The sequence below is a fragment of the Pelobates fuscus genome, chromosome 1 (assembly GCF_036172605.1).
Source record: "Pelobates fuscus isolate aPelFus1 chromosome 1, aPelFus1.pri, whole genome shotgun sequence".
In the NCBI taxonomy this organism is placed as follows: Eukaryota; Metazoa; Chordata; class Amphibia; order Anura; family Pelobatidae; genus Pelobates; species Pelobates fuscus.
The window spans coordinates 326,455,498-326,463,391 of NC_086317.1; positions in this window are offsets into that span (position 1 = coordinate 326,455,498).

Here is a 7,894-nt window from a genome sequence, read left to right on the forward strand (position 1 = left end):
GTCTTGGTAAAAGTAAATATTCCCACATGTTAATTCTTTCTATTTGTTAGAATTTTTGGAATGTCTTATTATTTTTTGTGTGCGTATATGTTCAGGTGTGCAATAACTAACCAAATCTAATTAATATTCATAATGACAAAGTCTAAACTGTAATCCTGTATTACTGACTAAACCTTATTTTAAAGATGTGATGTGTCTACTTGCTTTATGTTCTTTAGAGGGATAACAATTGCACTACCATGTTTGGTAAGGTTACAGTTCGTTATTCTGTTTCTTGTTTTGGGTTTTATTCTTTCTCTATCCATTATATTCCATTTTTGACTCCAGTTTTCATGGCTTGTTGTAGTGTGTCTGCTTTCTGTTAGCTACTGAACTACAACTTACAGAAACCATGGCAAAGTCTCAAAAGCACTGCTTATGGGAAAAGGAAAAAGCTCAGCAATACTAAATAAAGTATAGCCAATCTACTTGGTTAGGTGAAATCTCATTGCAAATCCAACATCGTTTTTTTGCATTTTTCACGCACAAACAGCACTTACACAGACGATATTATTGCTGTGATACTTTTTACTGTTTTGAAACACAAATATTTGTGTTCAGCGAAGTCTCCCGAGTAAAACAGTACCCCTCATGTACAGGTTTTATGGTGTTTTCAAAAGTTACAGTGTCAAATATAAGGCTTGTGTTTCATTTTTTTTTCACATTAAAATTCGCCAGATTGGTTACGTTGCCTTTGAGACCCTATGGTAGCCCAAGAATGAAAATTACCCCTATGATGGCATACCATTTGCAATAGTAGACAACCCAAGGTATTGCAAATGGGGTATGTCCAGTCTTTTTTAATAGCCACTTAGTCACAAACACTGGCCAAAGTTGGCGTTTTTTGCATTGTTCACACACAAACAAATACTAACGCTAACTTTGGCCAGTATTTGTGACCTATTGCAAATGGTTGTCTACTATTGCAAATGGTATGCCATTATGGGTGTAAATTTAATTCCTGGGCTACTATACAGTCTCAAAGGCAACGTAACCAGTAACCAGTAACATTTCCTATTTTCTCCCTTTGTTTTCATATTAAATTATGTTTCATAGCTAAATATTTGATATTAAATGAAAGCCCTGTTTCCCCTGAATAAAAGGATATATAATAAGGGTGGGTGCATTTAATATGAAAGAGGTGAATTACGGTTGGACAGACATATAGCGCAAATACCAGGTTTTGTTTACGTTTTGTTTTGTTCATAACGTGTACATTTGGCTCAGTCCTTAAGAGGTTAAGCACACACTGGCTCTAGCAGGCATTTAACAGAGCAGGAGGTTAAAAATGAAACACACTGTGCAATAAAGGAAGTTTACAGATTAGACCACTCTTTACAGGAAGTGTGCAGTAAGTGGTGTTGTGGCTTATGCTTCATTAGCAAAGTAATTTAACTACTAAATTGCAGTGAATTTATATATGAGCTAGTAGAAGTAGGATCTGCTTCATTTATCTAAAGTTGTTTTGGTGCATAGTGTTTCTTTAATTTCTCACTTTAATGTGCAACGTATGCATGGTTTGGAATGGATTGAAATTTTGTAGCTCAATGATTATCCTTTATTATATTTTCAGTGGCCTTTCTAGCCGACGAGAATTACAAGTATGCCTGCAGTGTGCTGTTGCATGTAAATCGTCAAGTCTAAGTGGATTGTACATTATCCCCATGATAAATAGCTAGTGAGAATTGTAGAACACCACTCCAACTTTTTTTTTTTTTTGTGAGGATGTGTGCAGCTGCTGTAACCTATGGCATTGTCCAACTCGGAAGAAGCAAAATCCAGTTTAAGGTTTGGTAGTCAACAAACTCTAAACACAACTTTTTTTTTTTTTTTTTTTAAATATTAGGAAAACCATTTTGAAAAAATTTTCTAAAGCTGCTATTCTTCTATGTCTAAAAGGTGCAATTTCTTTGTCAATACTTTGCTGTTTTGTAAAAAGGTGTACTGTAAGCATGCACATACTCGCCTAATGACCTCAACGTCCACATGGTTTGTGGGCAGGAATCTGTTTAACAAAGTAAGTATTTGTGAAAGATGAACAACAGAAGTGATGCTGATACTGTATTCAAAAGGCAGAAGTTAAGAAACAGGCAGCTGATTTAGCTATATACTGTTGGTCATATGATCTGTTTTTTCTTTGTTCTAATGCTGTCTGTTCATAGTTTTCACATGCATTTTCAAAATGCACAATCTTTGGTGGGGTAATGGGGAATTTATAAATAAGCTACCAAACTAGAACAACTTACAAACCGAATACAAGACTGCGCACTTTAACCATTCATAATGATAAATTGGATCATATGTTTTAATTTTTTGGTAAGTTTTAAAGTGTCACAGAATCCTGCTGAAGTCAATGTACAGAGCATTCAGAAAGTATTCAGCACCCTTTTTATGTTGTAGCCGTATGCCACAATTTTTTCCAACTTTTTTTTTCTCACATCTATCTAGACTCAAAATAAATAAAATATAAAAGGAAACTTTACATATTTATAGAGCAAAAACCACTGAACTGGCACATTGACATCAGTATTCCCTTTACTATAAAACATGGCATTTTGTGCAGAAGCATTCCATTTCCCTGGATCATCTCAGATGGTTCTATACTTTGATTTAAGGCCATCTGTGGGACATTCAATTGATTGGATATGATTTGGTAAGGCACACACCTATCTATGTAAGGTCTCACATCTATAAATGCATATCAGAGTCATCGGGTCAAATAAATTCATGGGCAGGATTGTGTTAAAGCTCAAAATAATTTCATCTGCACTGAGGGTTCCCAAGAGCACAGTGGGCTCTATAATTCTTAAATTGAAGATGTTTAGAACAGAACTCTTCCTAAAACTGGCTGCCCATCCAGACTGAACAATATGGGGGTAAGAGCCTTTCTAAGAGAGGTGAAGTCATTGTCCACTTGTATAGTGAACCTCTAAGAGAGGTTCACTATACAAGTGGACAATGACCCTAAGCACACATCCAAGACAACACAAGAGTGGCTTAGAGACAACTCTTTAAATGTTGTCTCTAACCCAACATTACTGGAGAGACCTGAAAATGGCTGTCCAGCAACAGTCTCCATCTAATCTCATAGAGCTTAAGAGGATCTTTAGAGATGAATGTCAGAAACTGCCCAAATCCAAAATGAATTGAGGCTGTAATCTCAGCCAAAAGTGCTTAAGCTAAGTACTGAGTTAATGGCCCGAATGCTTATTTACTTATAAAATATTTTACCAGGAAGGATACATTGAGGAGATTTCTCTTGTTTTCAAGTATGTCCTGTATGTCAATGTGATGTTTCATTTTTTTTTTCTGTTTTGCATATACACTAATCAGTCACAACATTAAAACCACTAACAAGTGAATAACATTTATTATATCATTACAATGGCACTTGTCAAGGTGTGGGATATATTAGGCAGCAAGTGAAAAGTCACTTCTTGAATTTAATATGTTGGAAGCACAAAATAAATGGGTAAGATGTGAGTGATTTTGATAAGGGTGGAATCTCCAAAACTGCAAGTGTGGTGCATTGTTCCCTATTTGCAATGGTTAATACTTACCAAAAGTGGTTCTAGTAAGGACAACCAGTGAACCGGTTTCAGGGTATGAGTGCCCAAGACTCACTGATGCATGCGGGGAGCGAAGGCTAGAAGAGCACAGAAGAGCTACTGTAGTTGAAATTGCTGAAAAGCAATGCTGGCCATGATAGAAAGATGTTAGAACACACAGTGCATCGCAGTTTTCTGTATATGGGACTATGTAGCTGCAGATTGGTCAAAGTGCTCATGATGACCCCTGTCCACCTCTGACCTTCAATGGGGACATGAGCGTCAGAACTGCACCATGGTGCAATGGAATAAGTTTGCCTGCTCTGATGAATCAAGTTTTCTTTTATATTAGGTGGATGGCCATGTGTATGTGCAGCAGGATGCACTATGGCAGGCCGACTGAGTCAGAGTTATGCTCTGGGCAATGTTTTTGGAAAATCTTGGTGTCCCGTATCCTCCGTATCCATGTGGAAAAAATGGAGATAATTACCTTCCAAAGATCGAGGGGAGTGCCGCTCGGCGGTCTTCTGCCATGATGCCTGGTTTGTGCGGCATGTCGGTGCAGGCCTGCTGCTGTGGACCCACGCAATTAAATAGCCCTACATAGACTACGTTGACGTGCAGGTGACGTTACGCAAAAAAAAGACGCACGCACGTTTTGGGGTCAAGGGCTAGGTACAGCCAATCGGATCTGCAAGAAAGTTATTTAAACTCTCTTATTCCTTCGCTCATTGCCCTGTCATGGTTTCCCTTCGATGATTATCCGAGAGTGTGTTCCTGATCTTGTTGTTCTGTTTTTTTATTTTGACTTCGTTTTGACGTCTGGTACCCTTGACTTTTGGCTTTTCCTTATCGCAGTGTCTCATTCTGTGTCTCTGACCTCGTCTAGTTTTCTGACTATTCCCGGGTACGCTAAGTCCGGCCATTCTAAGGTCTGGTTGGATGATACCCTTAGTTTTAGGGTGTGATACTATTCTGCGTGCTGGATCAATATAATCCTGGCATTACGACATGGCCATAGATCCTGCAGATATGTGTTAGCACATATTAGCTTGTGAGAGAAAGCTAGAGGAGAATTATCACCTTATGGATCAATTTGCCCACGCTTTCAATATGCTACTTATACGTACGACTCATTTGCAGCCTGAGGTCCCTTTGGCAGGTACACCCTCACCTACTGTACCTACACCTATCATATATAGGGCACCTACTATTACCCTATCTTCACCCCCACATTTTGAAGGTAATATTCATGAATGTCGGGGATTCCTTAATCAAATTGAGTACCATTTTGGATCCTCATCTGGGTCTTTCCCCATGGATAGAGCTAAAATTGGGTACTTAATGAACCAACTACAAGGTAAAGCCTTAGCATGGGCCAATCCATTATGGGAGAGTAATAAGACTGTTGTCCATAATTACCAGGAATTCCTTGCGAAATTCGAATTAATGTTTGAACCATTGGGAAGGGAGAGCAACGCCTCCACTGCCCTAATGCGTATCAAGCAAGGGAACCTGCCTGTCTCAGAGTATGCCATAGAATTCCGCACCCTGGCTTCTGAGGTAGACTGGATTAATTACCACATTCTCCGAGGAATTATCCGAAGCTATCCTTGATGAGATTGCAGCCAAAGAACTACCAGGGAGATTAAATGAATAGAACCATATGAATATGTCATTGGCGCCTCACTTCTCTAGTCCTGTTGTTTCTGGCCCTCCTGTGCAGTCTGAAACTGAACCTATGGAGTTAGGAGTTATGAGACTGTCAGAGGCAGAAAGACAGTTTAGGAGAAATGAGGCCTTTGCTTATACTGTGGCAAGAAAGGACAAATGAGAAATGCTTGTCCCATATGTCCGAACAACTTGCGCACTTAAGAACCTTAAGGGGACTGGTCTTAGGTGTGATGGATATGTCCCCTGGTACTACCTAAAGTAGATTTCTCCTTAATATTACTGCTCTACAACAAGAAAAGTTTTTCATGTAAAGCCATGATGGACTCCGGTGCTGCAGGAAACTATCAACATACAATTTGTCAGTAAACACCTCCTACCCATCAAGGAGAGATCATTGATGGCATACCTCTCTCTCAACCTCTAATTACCCACGAAACTATGCCTATTACTGTTACTATAGGAGTGTTACATAAAGAAATCGTTACATTTCAGATAATTACTTCCCCTTCTTGTCCAATAGTACTAGGATTCCCATGGTTTGTTAAGCATATTCCTCATATTTACTGGGCCAAGGGGGAAATACTGGAATGGGGTAAATAATGTAGTGAGAGATGTATGTTACCCATTACTAAAAGAGTGGGCATCGTTGCTCTACCTACTCCTACCCCTCAGCCTACTGAAATTCCTGTACAGTACTGGGAGGTTAAAAAAGTGTTTAGTAAAAGTCACACCGATACGCTACCTCCTCACAGATCTTATGACTGCTCCATAGATGTGTTACCCGGCACTATGCCCCCTAAGGGGGCAGTTTATGCCTTATCACCACAGGAAAAAAGGATTATGGAGGATTACATTATACAAAAAGATCACATACGTAAATCTTCTTCACCTGCAGGTGCAGGGTTCTTTTTTGTATCCAAGAAAGATGCAGAGATACGGCCATGTATTGATTATGGGGCATTGAACAAAATCACCATCAAAAATGCTTATCCCATTCCCCTTATCTCAGAATTGTTTGACAGACTCCAGGGCGCTAACGTGTTTACCAAACTCTGCCTTAGGAGTGCTTCCAATTTGGTAAGGATTAAGGAGGGTTATGAATGGAGAACTGCATTTAACACCAGAAGTGGTCACTATGAGTATCTTGTCATGCCCTTCGGCTTATGTAATGCTCCGCCCGTATTTCAGGATTTCATTAATGATGTTCTCAGAGACTACATTTATACTTTTGTATTAGTATATCTGGATGATATTCTCATTTATTCCCCCTATCTCCAGACTCATCATAGGCATGTGAAGGAAGTATTGCAAACTTTGATTAAAAATGGGCTATATTGCAAACTTGAGAAATGAATATTTGATCAGACGGAGGTACAGTTTTTGGTATATAATATTTCGGCCTCTGGTTTTCAGATGGACCCTCGCAAACTAGAAGCCATTCTAGACTGGCCATTACCTAATGGGTTAAAAGCCTTTGCATCCTTGTGGGTTCTTTTCTAGAAAGTTGTCACCAGTGGAGTGTAACTATGATATTGGTAACAGAGAATTGTTGGCCATTATACTAGCTCTGAAAGAATGGCGACATCTTTTGAAAGGTTCCAAGGACCCAGTGGCGTACTAAGGGGGGGGCGGAGGGGGCGGCCCGCCCCGGGTGCCACTGACTAGGGGGGTGCCATGACGTCCAGTGTCATGTGTCACCCCCCATCATTACGGTGCGGCGGCTGCGCACAGCCGCAGCACCTTTGCGGCCCGGCAGGACTTACTTCCAGGATGAGAAGGGGGAGGAGTGTTGCGGGCCGCGGCGTCGCGCAACGTGATGACGTCGTGCGCAGCGCCGTCAGCCCGCCTTCACGGAACTATCCAGCGGAAGGATCCAATATCCGGGCGGTGAGGCACCCAGTCGGTCAAGGCATCATCAAAATGTAAGTAGTCATTTTATGTGATGGGGCTTAATTAATTAAAGGGGGGGTGGATAATGGCCATTAAAGAATTAAAGGGGAGGGAGGTTTAATTAAAGGAGTGAGGATTAATTAAGGGGGTGTATTAAGGGGGCTGTATTAATTAAGGGGGGAGTGAGGATTAATTAAGGGGGTGTATTAATTAAAGGGGGTGTGGATTAATTAAGGGGGGTGTATTAATTAAGGGGGGAGTGAGGATTAATTAAGGGGGTGGATTAATTAAGGGGGCTGTATTAATTAAGGCAGTGAGGATTAATTAAGGGGGTGTTTTAAGGGGTGTGTGGATTAGTTAAGGGGGCTGTATTAATTAAGGGGGGAGTGAGGATTAATTAAGGGGGTGTATTAATTAAGGGGGGTGTGGATTAATTAAGGGGGTGGATTAATTAATGGGGGTGTATTAATTAAGGGGGTTGTGGATTAATTAAGGGGGGTGTATTAATTAAGGGGGGAGTGAGGATTAATTAAGGGGGTGGATTAATTAAGGGGGCTGTATTAATTAAGGGGGAGTGAGGATTAATTAAGGGGGGTGTATTAATTAAGGCAGTGAGGATTAATTAAGGGGGTGTTTTAAGGGGTGTGTGGATTAGTTAAGGGGGCTGTATTAATTAAGGGGGGAGTGAGGATTAATTAAGGGGGTGTATTAATTAAGGGGGGTGTGGATTAATTAAGGGGGTG